The sequence below is a fragment of the Taeniopygia guttata genome, chromosome 4 (assembly GCF_048771995.1).
Source record: "Taeniopygia guttata chromosome 4, bTaeGut7.mat, whole genome shotgun sequence".
In the NCBI taxonomy this organism is placed as follows: Eukaryota; Metazoa; Chordata; class Aves; order Passeriformes; family Estrildidae; genus Taeniopygia; species Taeniopygia guttata.
In genome coordinates, this window is record NC_133028.1 from 41,383,376 (window position 1) to 41,401,952 (window position 18,577).

Sequence of the window (18,577 nt, forward strand, 5' to 3'; positions counted from 1 at the left end):
CAGTTACTTACAGCCTTAACCACAGCTGAAAAAAGCTCCTGTAAAGCACAGTGTGTTTCCATCCTTCCCGTCCTCCACCTAGCCAAAAAGTTACAGTTCTTCATACCTATTTTTCATAGATTTCATTTTGTCTTCAAGCTGAACATTCAGAGTGCAGCCCTCATCTGAGATTGAAGCCAATTACAATATTTTAAGAGTCCCTCATTTCCAGTTTAATTTACTGCACCTGCTATTACTTGAAATTGCCATTCCCTACCTTACTGTTTCATCACAGTCATCTGTTACTGATGCCTTCCAAAATTATTTATTTTGATGTGATTCATGATATAACACACTTTTGGCTGTCTTGCGCTGTGTGTTCACAGTTTGCTACTAGTGGACTTGCTTTGAAAATGTATATTCTGTCTTACACTTGCTACTGACTTGCTGTTTCCTGCAGAGGCTTTCAGAGCTGCTGGCAGCACTGAATTCAGCAGCCATGACAGCAGCAGTATTTCTTCCTTTCTCTGAAACACAGCACAGGAGTGAAATTGTGTTGCTATTCTAGGCAGTTTATAACCTTGAAGGACCTTAGTCTAATTCATAAGACAATCTGCAGTCTACAAATACTACCAGTTACACACATGAAATAAGTTAAAAAAAAAAAAAGCTGTAAACAAATCAGGAGAAAACTGATCATAAAACCTCAGAATTATAGGAACTCTGTTATGATAGTCTGACTTTCCCTGGAAACAAATCAGGTCTGAAGGATAGACAGCATTCTGCATTTTAAATACAGATGATGCAGAAAGCACCACCACGTACAGCTTACTCCATATTTTCCACCCTAAGACTGAAAAACTAAATCAGGATTTAACAGAGATATCTTTTTTTTTTTTATTTTATCAATTTTATCAAAGTAGAAAACTTAGTAACCTGAATGAAGAGTGGATTTGAGTTAACTAACATGAGACTTGTGACATAATTATGCATATGTACATTTCGTTAATTTTAATCACTAGATACATACTGCACAAAAAAAAAAAAAAAATAAAAAGGAAGAAAAGAAAATAGAATACCTAAAATTAAGTTAAGTTAATAAATAGAATCATTCTAAAACTTCAGGCACGCATACTATTCACTAAAAAAATAATTTTAGTGACTCTGCTTTGAAGTTGAGTCAAACCCCTTTACATTTGGTTCTTCCATTGTTCCTGTTGACAATACAATATCTCTGTTCCTAGCTGCCTCGTCACCTTTGATTCACTGCCCAAACTATCCCTTTATCCTGCTTCCTTTTATAATACTGTAAAGACTATAGCTAATTTTTTAGAAAAAGTGGTAAAATTGTAGTACTTTTCTAGTCTACACAACATGCTTTACTTTCTTCCTTTCTATCCCTTAAAGAATTAAAAGCAAATTCTTCCATAAGAAATTTGAAAGCTCATCTTCTCACCTCAAAATCCTCTCCTCCAGCCTCAAGCATTTCCTAATTCTTTGCTCATTCTTATGTTCTCTCTGTTTTTCTTCATCTTTTTCTCTCTACCCCTTTTTTGTCAAATTAAGGATGCAAATAAATCTCTTATGCTTACAAACCTCATTTCTTGCATATTTCCCTTGCATTTACCAGCCCATCTTCTTGCCGAGTCCCAAAAAAAAGCAGCTTCACTTTGAATATTTATTGAACACCTGGGTGTTAAAGAAAGTAATTTCTTTTTACTTAGGCTCTGACCACGTCAAGGACCACAGAAGGAACTGTCTGGACAATGATTAAAGAGTGCTCATATATGAGCCTAAACTTAGGATAAGCAGACATAAACTTAGTATTATATTTGTGAGCCATATATTTCCCTATTTATCAGCCTATCTGAAGCCTTTGGTATTTAACTGCACTGATCCTGTTGAAAAACATTGGAGAGAAAGAGAATAGCACTATACTGAGTTGTTTCTTTCATTGCCATGCAGCTCTTTCCCACATGAGCAGGATTTTGTTATAAACTTGTTTATAAAAATTACTTAGATATCCGTTCCACTTATATATACTTATAATAGTTAATTATTAATCATTACTTAAGTATGGATACATGTTCATACATGGAAGCAGGAGCATCTGCATTCTAAGTGGGTTTATTTGGGAGACAAGTGCGAAATGACTTAAACCAAGGCAACTTGAGAATTTCACAAAAGCAGCAAGATGTCTAGAGGCTTTTGTTGCTAAAAATTATACACTTCTAGTGTTCAGTCACCTCAAAGAAGTATTAAAGTGTTTGGGGGGGTTTTTTGAACTATTTTTTTGTCATATTCACCTTTACCCAGCCTCATCTCTGTGAGGTACTTAAATTATTAAGTAAGTCTAACAATTACAACTGTTCTGTTCTCTTCTGCTAAAATAGAGAACAGTGAGGAATGAATGACAGTATCAGTAAGACTTCAAGTCTTTGGTCCAATGTGTCTAGTTCTACACACTTTAAATTTCAGTTGACATAAAATACATGAAAAAAAAAAAAATATAGCCTGAGTAGTTCAGGCTAGTAATGGTAAAAATATTTACAAAACAAAGGGAAATGAAATTACTTCATCTAATACTGCTTCCAATTCACACTTCCAAAGGCCATTGTTCACCCTTACTATGCAACAAGGGATTGTTTCAGCTCACGTAGAGTGGTATGTTGCAGCATTATAACAGGCTGGTGGTTAGGTTGTTACAGCTGCAAAAATCAAAATACAGTCAGCTCTGAAATATTCCTGAGTTGTTTATCCAACCTGCACATGTTAAGACTTCCAACTTGGCTCTGTACAGTGGCACCTTCAGTCCAGCTTGTTTTATAAGTGCTTAAAATTTCTGCTGTAGTTTCCAGAAGACTTATTAGTGAATCTGTAATGAGTCTGTAGTGCAATACAAAAATCACATAGCCAGCCTAGATATCCTACTTTCTATAGAAAAATCATTTACATTGCTGGTAGAGAAGGAAGGAAGAAAAAGAGATGGAAAATTTTGAGCCACTCCAACTACTAAAATATGCCAAACACAGAGGAGATTATTATGGTTAAGGAGAAATTCAGCACATAACTACCAAAGACACTGACACACTCTAGCAGAGATAATAGCAGTGAAGACTGGGTGGCAACAGTGCTCCAGAGACCCTGGACTTGCTAGCACAAGCAATCCTCAGCTACCTTCACTGCTCTTTCTACCCAAGAAAGTAATACATAAGCTGCACAAGACCATGCTGATATGAGGTAGCAAAGTAATCATCAGCACCTCTTTCCCTTCTCTGTAAGGCAGATATGGAAAGGGAAGTGTTGCAAGGCTGCTAAGGGCGAAGGCTTGTTAATCACAGCACAACATTCATTTCAGCAGGGGTCCCTTTCCAGCACCTCACACTCCTGTGCAATCCTCATGTGTGGATTTCCTGTCCAGGGAAACCAACCTCTGATGATGGCAGCAACCAGTCCCACCTATCCAAATATGGAGGCAGAACACAATTGGGCAGATGTTCTGTGGTGCCTCTGGGCCCTCTGGTTTTTATATAATGCAACAAATATAAAAGAACAAAGAAGAAAGTGATTCGGGCAATAGGGAGATTAAAGTTGACCTGACCCAGAACTAAATGGAAATTTCCTGCAAAAAGTATTGTTTTCCTGGGGAATTTTTATTTCAGCAAAATACCACTGGCAGGAAAATGTTTCATATGTTAACTGTATAATCAGCCTATGTGAAAAAAGCAATTTACAGAGGAACGGGAACACTTAAGAAACACATTCATTTGACAGACCGCATCCTCATCTGCCTTTCTTCACATTTATATCTTTTCAACACTGCAGAAAGAGAGACTCACAAGATTTGTAAGAATTTTTTCTGAAAGTAAAACCTGTTGAAGAAAGTAATGAAACTGCCTTTAGGGTTTGCTCTACATGACAAATGTAAGGGCTTTAACTTTAATTGAATAGAAACAAAAAAACTGACAAAAAAAGCTTTTCATTCTTTTTAGCTGTCCACCATTTTTTTTTCCTTTTTTTTTTTTATTAATAATTCTGAATAAAAAAAGAATCCATTCATCTCTATTCATGGTTTCCCATGTCAAACCACAACACTCTGTTTCAAAAAATGTCAAAAAAATCATTCTTTTTGCTTCAATTTCATGTTTTTTCATTCCATTTTTATAGGAGTTTTTTTTGAAATTAATTAAATTGATATTGCCTCATCTTTTAGTCAATGTTCTCTAGTGCAGAGACTAGATGACTAGAGATTTCATTGGTGATAGATGTTTTAATTATTTGGTTTTCTTCCAGAAGCTTTTGGTAGTGATAGCAATATTGAGCATGACTCCTGAGATTCCTTCCCAAGGAGGAATATATTCATATTTCTATAAAAATACACAGTAATTATCAGATCAGTGGTCTCTCTGTAGTACTGTTTCTCCCTATATATAGGAAATTATTCTCTTACTCAGGAAGAATAATTTTCTCATGCACTGCAGTCTTGTTATCTAAGGACCACAATCTCAGGAATGCAAAGGCTACATATTGCCAGGCATAAAAATAAAATAGAAGCAAAGAAGACACAGTGCAGATATCACACAACAGAAGCAGCATCACTAAGCTGATGGGGACCACACTGATGAACTCCAGAGAGGAAAGCAAGCTAATTATTAGCCACAGAGAAAAAACTAGGGTTTGCATGTTAAAAAACAAGCCAGTTTACTTCAATAAACCCTGAAATTCACTCTAGCTTTCACGGAAGACTTGGCATATTTAAATTTTTACTTTTTAGTATATCTACATTACTGCCATTTATCCCCTGATTGAACTATAAAAAGATATAAAATAGTGCCATCTAAAATCACACATAAATTAAATTATCCAGATTTGCAATATGGATAACTACTGCTCAGAGGGTATCTAACTGTCTAATAGATTAACTTTAAAACCTAAATAAAATTACTAAGGTGGCATACTTATGTCCACATAAAATTAATGGAGAAAGTTAAGATCCTAGACGAGTTGAAGTGTATTTTAAGTACTTTGGTTTTGTCACAGAAATCAGATCACTAAAATGGAGTTTGGATCTAGTGATGACATACACCACAGTCAGATACATGATGAGCTCCCAGGTCCTAAATTACAACTTCAAATAATTTTTCTTTTTCATTCATAACAGGAAGATAGTTTTCTGCGTGTGGCACTTTTGTTGGGTGAATAAAATCAAGCAGGATGAATGTCTCCTCAGAAAAAGTATTCTTTCTGACTCAACAGCTAATTTGGAGGATTTTTTAATAAACTTGTGGAGTTCAGTGTTGGATGTTTTCCACTCTAGCTAGAAATCTACAAGTGGCCATGTGACAAACACTGAAAGACAAACATGCGCAAGTACATACTGTCCCTAACATCTTATTCACCATGATCATCATCATTATTCTTTAGAGCTGCCTAAATAGAAAAGAAACACAGCAATCCATGATACATGAAGAGTTGTTCTGCTCAGATCTGCATTTTTGCTGAACTTTGTCATGACCTTGAATGCAAATCAGTCTGGGATGTATGTGTCCTAGAGATTTATTGCTGTGGTTTGCTCCAATCTTTTCTTAATAAACTGAGTCAAAAATAACTCAGACAGCTCATTAGTTATAGCATGATGCATTTTCCCCTTAATTTTGGGGATGGCAAATATCTTCATTATTCTTAGAGCAACATGTGTTGTGTGATACTACTGTGCCACAAAAACCAGTCTAGTCCTCTATGCACCATCTGCTTAAAGAATAATCACCCTGGGAAGCATTAGTCTTTGGCATCCTACCTCACACTATTTTCTGCCTTGAATGTCTTTCACTGCATTAACATTTGCTTAACCCTAAGATTTATCTTTCCTGTTCTCTGAGTATTATTTGGAGTTATTAATAAAATTGAAATAATCTCCTTTGCCACATTTGGGTTGTCTACAATGTAACTGAAATGAAACATTTTAGAGAATTACCTCAATGGAAACTCCATAGCAAAGAAAATTCTTGTGGCATTAGCATCAAATGTTCTATGCAAAGGAATTGTTTTTCTTCAAGGAATTTTCCAGTAAATCACTATAAAAATAACATTTCTCTTGATGTTTCCATTCTACACTAGTGTATTTTTGCCAGCTTTTTTAATTTAAAAGACATTTTGTAACATAAAGAGTATTTGCCTTAGTTTTTAATCCTCCATTTGTTCAATGCTTTATACCTAGTCAGAGCCAACAATGGCTGTTTCATTTAAATTTTAGTCATAAATCTGCATTTCCAAGGGCAACATTAGACTCGCTAAGCAGCAGTGGAATTGGTTCCTCTATCACTATGGTCTCTTTATCAGCACACTGTCTCTTTTCTCTGGAAATTGTTAACTCTGTACTGTTCATTAGTCACTCTTCTCCCTTATCCAGTATTTGATGGGCAGTAAAACATATAAGCATTTGCCATATGTGACTTTTCTAATAAGTTGCACCTTGCTGAACATGGCAAAGCAGTGGTGTGTCATCTTCCGGACTAAAACTCGTGCTAAACATTTCCTGTTTCCAACATTTAAATAGATCCACAAAAACATAAGAAATTTGTTTTATCTATGATGAAAATGTAACTATTTATTCTGTCATGCATTAGTCCTGAATTTGATTGCAGTTGTTACTTTTTTAACAGCAAATTTATTATTAAAATTTTTCTTAATTGCATATCCCTGGGCCTTAATTGCATATCTTGCCTCACTTGTGCCTTATTCCAGGACTAAAAGTAAAATATTGTCTAGACATTTTGCTTTGATTTGTTTGAAATCTGTAGGGAATAAAGGAACAAATTTGTCCAAGTAAAACTGAAACTATACTAACCACAACCTCATAAAAAGCAATGAAGGTCTTGTGTCCTTAATTCATTTGGACACAATATCTCTACCATACCATTATTTCACATCCAAAACTTTAATTAATTCCAGAAATTAGGATTTAAGTTACTTGGATTTTTTTTTTTAGCATGCAATAATTCCCACTGATTTCGAATTAATTATTCAGTCCTTTCACTTCAGGACAAACCGATCAGACTTAGTCACAATCATCCATATAGAGTTTGCAAGAGTTTCCATCACAGAAAGTACAAAGTCATATTCAAGTATGTAAATAAATAAAATCATAAGGAGTTAACATGTCAGTCAATCAGGGTAGTTTGAGGTAACACACAACCAGTATGATGCTACCAATAGGCAGAAAATACATATTTTAGCTAGGAATTGTGCAAAGAATGACTTTGGGTTCTATTAGTATTAATGAATAATGGTAACATTCTTCATGAAGGACATGTTAGTTTTTGTCCTTTCATGTTGCTAAACCCATGTCTTTTTCATGGGCTTTTATCCAAAATATAGTTTCTTCATGTTTTTGATATGTGGCATCAGAACATCTGCTTCCTTAGCCTTTTTATCACAGCCAGGAATTAGCCATACTCTTTGACTTTTTAACTGCCTCTGAGACTGGATATTTGAGGCACATAAAGCAAAAAGACATCCTCATGGAGCATGATTTCATTTCCCTATTTTTATTCCATTTTTAACCAGTATTTCAACTGAAATTTTGGAAGAGGCTCAGCTTATGGCTTTTACTGTGAGTGTTTTTAAAAAACCATTAACACAAACTTGTGGTTTCAAGTATTTCATATGTACAGCATATAGAGAAAAAGTCCTACAATATTGTTTCAACTATTAAAGGATTGCCTTTTTCCTACTCACAGGATAGAGGCTCTAGAGAAATAGAGAATGTTTTAAATTCCATCATGAATTCTAATTTTTGCATCAAGGTGACTGGCTGCATAGAATCATAGAATATGCTGAGTTGGAAGGGTCCCACAAGGGTCACCATGTAAAACTCCTGCCCCTGCAGAGGACAGCCCCAAGAGTGACACCATGAGCCTGAGAACATTGTCTACAAGCATCTTGAACTCTGGCAATGGCCACTTATGTGCTGTGACCACTTCCCTGGGAGCTCTTCCAGTGCCCAACCACCCTCTGGGTGAAGAACCTTTTCCCAAGATCCAACCTAACCTGCCCCTGACACAACTTCAGGTGATTCCCTTGGGTCCTGTCTCTGGTCACCACAGAGAAGAGATCAGTGCCTGCTCTTTTGCTCTTCTATGTGAGTATGCTGAAGACTTCAATGAGGTCTCCTCTCAGTCTCCCCTTCTCCAGGCTGAACAGATTAAGTGATCTCAGCCTCTCCTCATACAGCATAGGAAGAGTTGGTCTCTGATAGCATTTTTTAATGCCTTACATGCTGGAAGTTACTGTTCTAAAGTAGCTACCTTTTAAGAAAGAATATTTTTCATATAACTTTTCTATATGCTACTATATCAAGATGGAGAAAATGAGAATCAAAGACGGGATACAAAAGCAAAAGGAAAAAAACAAAAATACTGATGGCAATATAAAAGGGAGCAAATGGAATATGTTCCTACTATTAATTTGCAACTTACTAGAGGGGAGGTGGGAGAAAAATGGCAAAACATAAAAAAAAGATGACTTGTAATGTCTTGATCTTTGAAAATACCACTAAGAAAAGAAGAAATCCACAAACTACTAAGCAGGAAATTATTTATCTGAAAATCTGCTAACAGCACTGTTACTGTAGCAAATACTGATGACTGGCTGTACTCTCAGATAGTTTTGCCCTTGTTTTTGCTAATATATTTTTAAATTGTCTCAGAAAATGGGTAAAGAGTTTTTCAGGGAAATCCTCTTGATCTTTGAAAGTGATCATCTCCAATCTCCTCCTTGTCTTTTTCTACTTATACCCACGTCTAGTCCACATCTTTACATGTTTTTACAGTTTTACTCTGAAACAAAAATATGAAAAATGTTTCTGTTCATCTGCCAGATTTTACCTTAAGTGAAAATCCAGAGTTGCAAGGTTTAGGAGGCAGACAGAGATTTTAACATAAATCTGCTTAATTAAACACAAGAAATGAGAGCAAAAATTACTTACTATTTTTTGTATTTCATTTAAGCATTTTTGGAAGAACATGTATCTACTCAAAATATTGTACATCTATATAATTGATTGAACTTGCCACAATTAACAGAAATATCTTTTGCAACTCTCTAAGAAGAAAGTTTTATTATGAGACCACTTTACCACTGACATTTAGTCCCAGGCTCATGGAATCCAAATTTTAGATAAACACTGCTCCACATAAAGGAATCTGAACAATTTGTTCATACACCAAACGTCTTTGTTGACTTAGGTAGGAGCTTGTCACTAACATTTAACAAAATTTCATGCCTGTTTTTAAAAGCTGACAAAGACCACTTTTTTTCATACACAAAGCCTGGGTTTTTTTTCCAGAGTTACCTGTAAGCTTCACTTTTGCAGAAAACAATATGGGATTTTGGCTCATCTTCTCTCAAACCTTATCAAAACCATTTATATGTGAACAGTAATGGATGATGTGATCATGCTTTACCAGGTATTTTCATTACTTTATGACAGCCAAGGCTCCAGGAAAAAAAAATCCAAATATGATTAATGATACAGCAGATTCCTGTAATAGTGTTAAAATATGCAGCCATCTAAAAATGCACAGAAACAGTTTTGCAATGATGAACTGCCAAGGAGATTAATTTCTCTAGAGCACTAGCTCTGTGCCACACGTGATTCTCACAGTCACATAAGAAATTCCTTCGATCCTAGCTGGAGTTAGTCACTGCTCTGTGTACAATCCATCCCCTTGTAAACAAGCCCTTCTCTTTGCAAACATGCCTACATGGTCACGATGTGAAGATGAATGACTTACCTCAGGCTTTGTACAGTCTTACATGGCTGCCAGAATAAAACTGGCTTCTATCCCAGTCTCTTGAAATATATATGAAGCTACTTGCAGATTGTGTGTATTTGAGCTTATAGATGTATCTCAACTCCTTCTTTGTCAAGTCAAAGTGTCACCAAATCAATAGTCACAACTTCTGCCACAAGTCTACTGCTGCAGAATGCAGAGGAACTTCTTTTATTCAAACTTCATTCTGTTAGATGTAATAATCTATTGAAAGGGACTTCAGGGTACCAACTCCATGAGTTCCAAGCCCACCACCTTAGGAACTTTAGCAATTTTCTTGTGAGAAAATGTCCACTTCTATTTTAATTTTGTACTCCACATAATAGTAATAATACTATACAATTTCCCAAAAAGGGGTTCTGGAAATAATTGTTGTTTTCAAAACACTCTTAGAATACAAAAACCCAAATAAATATGCAAAGTACTAAATGGCACCAATAGTACTAAACGGTATGCTATTTTCTTTTGTCCAGTCATCTTCTGAGGATATAAGACCCAAACTGTGAGCTTGAAATCTTTAAATTTGAAAAGCAAAATATTTTCTGGAGATTAAATGGAAATAGATCCATAAGGGCTGAAATGACAACACAAACAGCAATTTATAGCATGCAAAAACTCCAGCTGCAGATGTTTTCAGTGCCAAAAGGCTGAGTTTGGTTTAAATGAACATAAATAGTGTAATTTTCATTACAAGTCAAAAGTTTTCCTAGTTTCAGGCTTTATTCCCCCAGTGGATACTAATGCAGACAAATTCTTTATTTCACATTGACATTTTCAACTGTCATAGAGAGATATCACACCCCTGGGTACCTATGACCTTTCTCACATTATGAAGAGAAAGGAATACATGGAACTTTGCATAATGAGAGAAAAAGCAGCATAAGATAGACACCAATGAGAATGATGCTCTTGGCAAATAGGAATAATGAAGGAATCATCTAACATGGAAACTTCACGACAAAATTTCAGAGCAGAGCAATGGCAGAAGAAACCTCAAAGACCAAGATATAACTGACTTATAGATGGGTAGACAAGCGCCAAGATTACACAAAAGAAGAAACACAGATCTCCTGACTGAAAACTGCAATAAGTCATCAGAAAAACTCACACAGCTCACAATGTCCTGCTTGTCAATCTCTTCCCAATGGCACTACAGATAATGACAGGCTGCAATGTCAGTAATGCTTTCTGCCACCCCCCTGTGACCTTGAACAAGGATGGCAGCCCCCTTTGCATGACTACACATCATATTGCCATGGCACCAACATCCCTATCATCTTGTGGTGGTAGGCATCTGCATCCAAATCACTCAATGACCATTCAAAGGACTCTATGATGCCCACCTTATAAGAAGATTTAAAAAAAAAAAAATCCCTACTTCTATTATCATTAACTACTGGCTGCTACCAGTTATATATTTTAATATATGATTGCTGGTAACACAGTAAAACAGCACGAAAGCAACGTGCATGTTGTCTATGGGCATCCTACAGATTAAAGGAAACTGGTTCATGAGTTGGTCCCAGGCATTATTATATTTGTATAGTAAAAAAAAAAGGATATTGCAGTGCAAATCTCGAACTATCAGAGAGACATTAGACTATTTGCTTTTAATGTAATACACATACAGTGCAATAAATACCACTACCAAAAAGCATTAGAACAACTTGTGTGGAAACCTCTTTCTGGTATCACAACAACCCACGTTTGAATTTAGTGACAAATTAAGTTGCATCCAAAGGAAATCTAATCAACAGAACTTTAAGATAAGTGTAAATTATTGAACATGTCATAGTCTCACAGACAATACAAGCTGTGCCCAACTACAGAAGACACTCTGCATTTAAATATTTCTTTTGCTATTTCTTTTGCTTAGTACCTGAGGTTGTTCAACTTAACTGGCAGCTATACAAGAAACAAGAAAAATTAATTTAGTAACATCACAAAGATCATTCAGATCTACAAACTGAGAGAGCAGCAAATGGTTTAATCTGGAGTTTAAGGACTAACAATATCTTTTTTTACTTACATTACTTCCTTAGTTTCCATAAAAGTATGTACAGAACATCTGGTAGGAGCAAAAAGGGCTGTAATCCTTTCTATGGAGTCAGGCCTTAAATGACAAATCACTGCAGTACTTCTAAGAGACATATAATCAGAAATCATAGATTAAGCTTCACCCTCACACTGAATGGAATATGCTTGCAGAGCTGAAGGAGAACAAGGGTCAATAGGTCTCTGTGAATTAGAAAGACCAGGCAGCACTGTTACATTAGCTAATTAGGAGGAAATTTGTATGGAAAGATGAATGCTAAGATTTGAAGTCATTAATGGAAGCACTCTAGCTTATGCTAGATTTAAAACTGCAGATTCATCCTATTTGTAGTAGTCCATAATACCAGACACACAGGTCAGCAGCTGACTAAGCTGATGTGGCTGCCACACAGAGAACAGCAGCTTGCAGTGACTGCAGATTCAATCAGAGAGATACCAAATATTCCACCGTTACATAACTTTGGTATTGACCACTGCAAGGACTCTCAAGACTCTGTTTACTGGGTTATGACTCATACTCATCTTCTGTAGCTACTTTAGATCTAAATACTGGACTTTACATCCTACTTGGAATCCACAGATATACCCATTAAAGGAGAACTTTTATTAAAAACTTCACAATTTGGCATCTGAATGAAGTTCATTATCCCAATACTTATGGAAATTACTGAATTTAAACCCTGAGATTAATTTTCAGTTAATTGCACAGACATTAACAGTGATCACAATAAGGCAGATGGCACTTACTATTTTGAGAACTCAAGACAAGTAACTACTAAGTCTAATTTCAGCAATGTTTGAAAACTATTTTCATGTTACATGAAAATTCAATACCATAATGTTGTTGAATGCTCATTGGATATGGATAGCAATATCATTCATATTACAATAGAATGTAACATTTCAACTAAGTGTCCGCAAAATCACAAAACCTAATTATAAACCCCTGTTTTCAACTTCTGTGAATTTTCAAAAGCTCTGAGGAATAGAGATATTCAAAAATTTCGTTATCCTAGGCAATTATGGAAATTATATTAGCCCTATGGAAGCATAATATTTCAATTTATCTCTTCCACTTTCATAGAACCATAGAAGGAGAAACATGTTTCATTTTGATACTGAATGTGCTGTCTACACTATGAGCTTCATTCATTAGTTTTCAGAACAATATTTTCATATCTGATAAATAGCATTTCTGGGCCAATTTTACAGCTGTGTGTCAGACAGAAACAATAAAAATGCATGTTCACACTGAATTATTATCCAATCTGATCACATGTTCAAGAATTAAACATCCAGAAACAATGTGACTTTTTTCAATTACAAATATTATATGGCTCCTGTATATTCAGCTTGTCAAATATTTTCAAAGATCAAATGTAATCCATTGGTTTTTTTTCCTCTAAATGCATTCATCTGCAACATCTGAGGGAGGTCAGCTACTCCCTTTCCAAGGGAGATCATACCTTTGTATGCCAGTTTCTGTCAGACTGTAATTCTCTTGAGTGTTTTTTGCCTTTTCACAAATCACCATAAAATTTTGTTTGGAATGGACTAGAAATGTTACTATAATTTGGATAATAATCAGAAAATTCCTCCTCATAAGATTTATGTTGTTACCTGAAATGGATGTTCAATAGCAGGAGATATCTGGTTTGCAAAATGTCTATTATGCATCTGGCTTGCCCACCATTCAATGGCTTTAAGATGCTGGTGATGTGTGAAATTACATATACAATTTGCTAGAGATATCTGTCATCATCTAAAAAGCCTCAGATGTACCAGACGCCAAATTTAGGGATCAAACTCAGTAAAATCTGTTTATCTAAAGAGATTTTAAAATAACAATTTTACTAACCCTATTTAGTTCTTTACACTCTGCTAAGAGAATTCAGTATTTATTATCTCCATTTTATTTTTTCCCCATAGAACTCAGCAGCATAGATCCTCCTTGCTGCAAAATTTCTGTCTTGACATTATGGATTCTATAGATTCATCTCTGTTGTCTGTCATATAAGTAAGAAATAAATATATGTGATCCAGGACAGGAAAAAACCACTGTTCCCAGATGTATTCAAGCAGTACCAAATACTTTCCTCACACTGGAATAAACACCCTTTACTCTAGACCCATGACAAAAGGGTAGCAGTACCACTCCTCTGCTTCACTTTTGACGAAGTGAACACAGTAATAGCCTATGTATGACACCACATTTAAAAGAATTACACAATTTTGAGAATTTAGTGCAGAATGAGAGAAAAAAAATGTATATCTTGCAGATGACATGGCAGGCTGAGACAGTGAAAAACTGAGATATTGGAAATAGTATCTATAACCCCTGAAAAAATAACAACAATGCAGTCAGCTATTAGTGCTCCATCATCTTATATCCATCCATAAACATGGCTTTCACACAGCATACACATGAGCTTTGGCACAACTTGCAGAGATATATGCCTGCTTCTAGAAAGGCCATTCATTTATTTACACAGGCCATTCATTTATTTACCCCATTCCAGATTGACAAGTGAAATAGATGTTTTTCAAATCATCTTAATGATTTGTTCACCCCTGAGAGGCAAAATTTTGTCCTCAGTGGTAAATAATACTTTATCAAGATGCCCAATTATTCTTTCTGTTTAGCAGGAAAATGGGAATTAGTTCAAAGTCATACTAATAGTTCTCTGTATAAATAATTTGGTACACATATTTAAGCTGTCCATGATGGGCTTCCAAGAAAGTAAGGACACACACAAATACTTATGAAATCCAAAACCAACTCAGAGTTTACTATTTGCTAGACCTCAAGAAAAGTAGAAATTAAATAAGTGCCTGAATACATCTAGTCACACAATTAAATGGGTGCAAATATCACTCTGTAAGGTTTTAGATAACAAAAATACAATTTTTAAAAATGGTCATAACAGCAAAAAGTAAAGTTGCTTAGTAGACCTTGAAAACAGGGTACAAATACTGTAGAATAAGAAAATCATTGTCGTAGTTATAGCCTTATATGTATCTGAGAAATAAAAATCCAGTTTAACCCTCACTGTCAATAGACAGAGAATTTAGAGTAGCATCATAAAGAAAATGATAAGTCAATTCCTTCTGTTAATTCTATATTCCAACCTGTTTACTAGGATCCTTCCAGAGGGTAATTCTAGACTGCAATACCAAGATGGGAAGAAAAGGGTAACAGTTAGCTTGCAGTACTATTGTACTGTCTCAGTTTATCACAATAGATGACAGTTTAGTTTACCACTATTTATCTGCATTTATTAATAAACAATAGAATGGAAGTATAAACACATTCAATGCTATATACAAAAGAGCTTGTAGTGAGAAAAAGACAAGTTTTGCTAATGCCATGTTTAAACATCAAGAATTGAAACAGACTTTTAATTTTTCTTTGAATCCTAACACAGACAGAGGAAATAAGGCTTTATCAAGATATAAATAAAGAGTCTCCCATTAGTTGTGAGACACATTGAAAATATATTACCTCTCTGAAATATCCTTACCAGTACGGAATCTCTACTGGACTTAATATCAAAACTTGAAAATAACTTTCCCTGGGGAACTGACAGAGGTGAAGGAACATTTTAGAAAAAATCTTGAGAATGAGGCAGATGACCAAGTCAGCAGAAGCACTGTGGCAGATGCACAAAGAGAGTGAACACTTAATTTTCAGTGCAGTTCTCAAACATGTAAATTAGATCTTACAAAAACCCTGCTCAGATACCACTTTTCTTGTGGCAGCTAGGATTCCGAGTACTTTAACTGGAAGTGATGCTTCACTTGTATTTTGCATAATTCTGGCACCTTTAACATAGAAGACAGTAAGGTTCATTATGTCTTTTGACTGAGGAGATATGCACCTATCTCATGGAAACAGTTTTGGTAACCAGGCTATAACCTAGTCTGGAACAAGGCATTCTCTTATGAAAATTGTTTCTCAAAGTACAGAATAATTACAGGCTAAATAAAGACAGAAATTTCTCTACAAGATGGTAACCAGAGCACTCAATATGGAATGGAGAGACTTGAATTCAATATTTCCAATGGCTATTATTTATTCTACGTTCTCTCTCAATAATTCCTTACTGACAGATCCAAAGTCAGCTACTTACTTTAACATATGCTTACAGAACTAGTCAGAGGTTCATTTTGGGGTGAAACTATGAGAATTTAAATAAAAATTGGGATTCAGTCTTACCTAAGTATGATCTTTAATCATCTACATTCTTCTAAATCAGCCCGTCTATTTTACATTCCTGTCTCAGGGTGGAGGTGCATATTTATCTACAACAAGCACAGAAAGAGCCTAAAGACTTGTTAAACAGTGATGGTTAGCTTCCAGGTCATTAAAATACAGCAAGAATCCTACTCAGAGAAGTCCAGGTTCTAAAGACTGAGTAGAACTTCAGTTTTGAAAATCAGCAATAGTGACTAATTCCTCCCTGGCTGCAATAACAGCACTTAGTGAGGAATGAGACAGGTTTACTTTTAGCTCACATCCGAAATAGCCTTGTCAGGAAGAATCTGTTGACTTAAACAGGCTTTGGAAAGAAATGTAATACCAGAAAAAAACATACTCATAGGTCAACCTCAACTACTTGACGGGTTTGTAATGCAATTATTTTATGGTCAAAATCCTGAGATCTGTAACTTATATAATATTAATAAGCCAAAATACACAATGTATAGTGAGTCAGTGGTGCTTGTGAGAGAACAGGATGTTAATGGTTAATGGCTGAAATATTTGGCAATGTTTGTGGAGGGGGTAGGGTGCTTTGCTGGGACCAGGTTTGCAACCCCAGACAGGCAGGAGGGGAGAGGGTGTGTACACTCAACACCAGAGGCTCTGGGGTTTGAACCAGATAAGGGAAATGGATGATGATAAGCAGATCCTGCAAGGTGGGATAGTGCTTTTTATCATGCCAGTGTCCTCCCCCAACCCAGTCTGGGGAAGGTCACATCCATATGGGACATTCACATTCACACGCATAGGTCTGAGGATGTTCATCCTTTCTCACTGGGCATAGCTGGCTCAACTGCACTGACATGAGAGGCAGCTTCATGTCTTAGAAGGGCTCATAAACCATCAAAGACCCACAAAGCACCCCCCAGATTCATTTCTGGGGCCTTCCAAGAGAGGACTGTGCATGATCCATAGTGTTGCAACAGACTGAGTAAAACTTCCACCCAGGGGACATAGTGGGGTGTTTCCCACCTAACCTCAGTGTATTTTAACCAATTGAACTTTGTGTTTCAAGGGATTTCCCCCACTCTTGGCAGATGAAGACTGCAACCATCACTTTGGCAAACAGACATTGAAACTGCAACAATTATCAAATAACAATTATCTCTGGATAATTGCCTTTCTACTCATATTCCTTCTCTTCCCCCCCCCCCCCCCCCATAGATTCTCTGAAGTGTTATTTTGATTCCTTTAAATTGCTACATTTCTGTAGATAATAACAACTAAAATGACTACATACCTACTTTCCATTGCAATTAAACTGTACTAAAATAAACCATATATATATATGTTTATTTATAAACACCAGTCATTGAGTGTCATTTCACCCTAAGGGAAACCTAAGGGGTTAGAAGAACCACTGAGAAATCTAACACAAGAACCTGACTTACTTTTACTGACAGGGATGTGTTGTAACAGTGCTCTGTTCAGAAACCTCTGCAGTGTTTAAAAGTGTATTAAATTAAATATAATGGAACAAACGGAAACCTGTTATGCTTTATTAATTAACAGGAAATGTCAAAATTAAGTGTCATGGTTTGACACTGGCACAATGCCAGTGCCCCCATGAAAATACAATCTCCCAACTGAATGCTGTGAAATACAGTCGAGAACAGAGCAAAGCAGGCCCAAGCCTAATAAAAAGAAACAACTTTATTAAGCTACTACTACTATGCTACTATAAAAGAAAAAAGAAAGAAAGAAACACACACAAAATTCAGAATTAAAACCTTCCAAAGCATTCCCCCTCCCACCACCCAAGTCCAACAAACCACAGTGAGACACAACCTGGACCCCAATCAGGTTTCCACCCTCCAGACAACCGATACTCAGTCCATCAAGGGAGAGAGGAGCTCCTCCTGTGCCACAGATCCCCCAAGAAACACAGCTGCCACATCCTGTGCTTCCATGTCACACATGGCACCGCCTGGAGGAAAAAGTTTGCCAGTGGTGACCCTCTCCTTTCCATGCACAGTGCTCTCACCACCAATGCATGGATGGACAGACTGCTTTGAGGATTTTTCCTTTCAAGGATGCCCTGCCAAGATGGGAAAAAAACCAACAGCTCAGTTTTTCATTTTTGGGACCACAGTCCCATTTTCCCCTGGGGCCGAGGATCCAAGAACAGAGATCTTCTTCACTTCTTCTTCTCTGAAGACAGGAGCACAACCACAAACCTCCCTGACTTTTCTCTGTTCGCTCCACTTCTGTCTTTTCCCAGCTGAAGCATGACCTCTTTGGCTCACTGGCATCCTCCTAAAATACAGTCTCTCTTGGAGGAGAAGATCAGTTCAGTCTGTGGCTACCAAGAAAAAGTCCAGCCAAAAAGCCACTCCATCATCTCCTCCCACCTAGAATTTCTCCTTCCAACATCCCAGGGTCCAAGCTGTCTCTCTTCCTCTCTTTCAAACCGAGAAGGAGAAAAATTTCACAAAGCTTTCATTTATCA

The 18,577-nt window shown here is 36.3% G+C and overlaps 1 long non-coding RNA gene across 5 annotated transcripts in view; it reads right to left on the reverse strand.

Annotated features, from left to right (window-relative positions):
• LOC115495002 (uncharacterized) overlaps positions 1 to 18,577 on the reverse strand; it is a 121,043-nt gene that overhangs the window by 32,134 nt on the left and 70,332 nt on the right. The window lies entirely within an intron of this gene.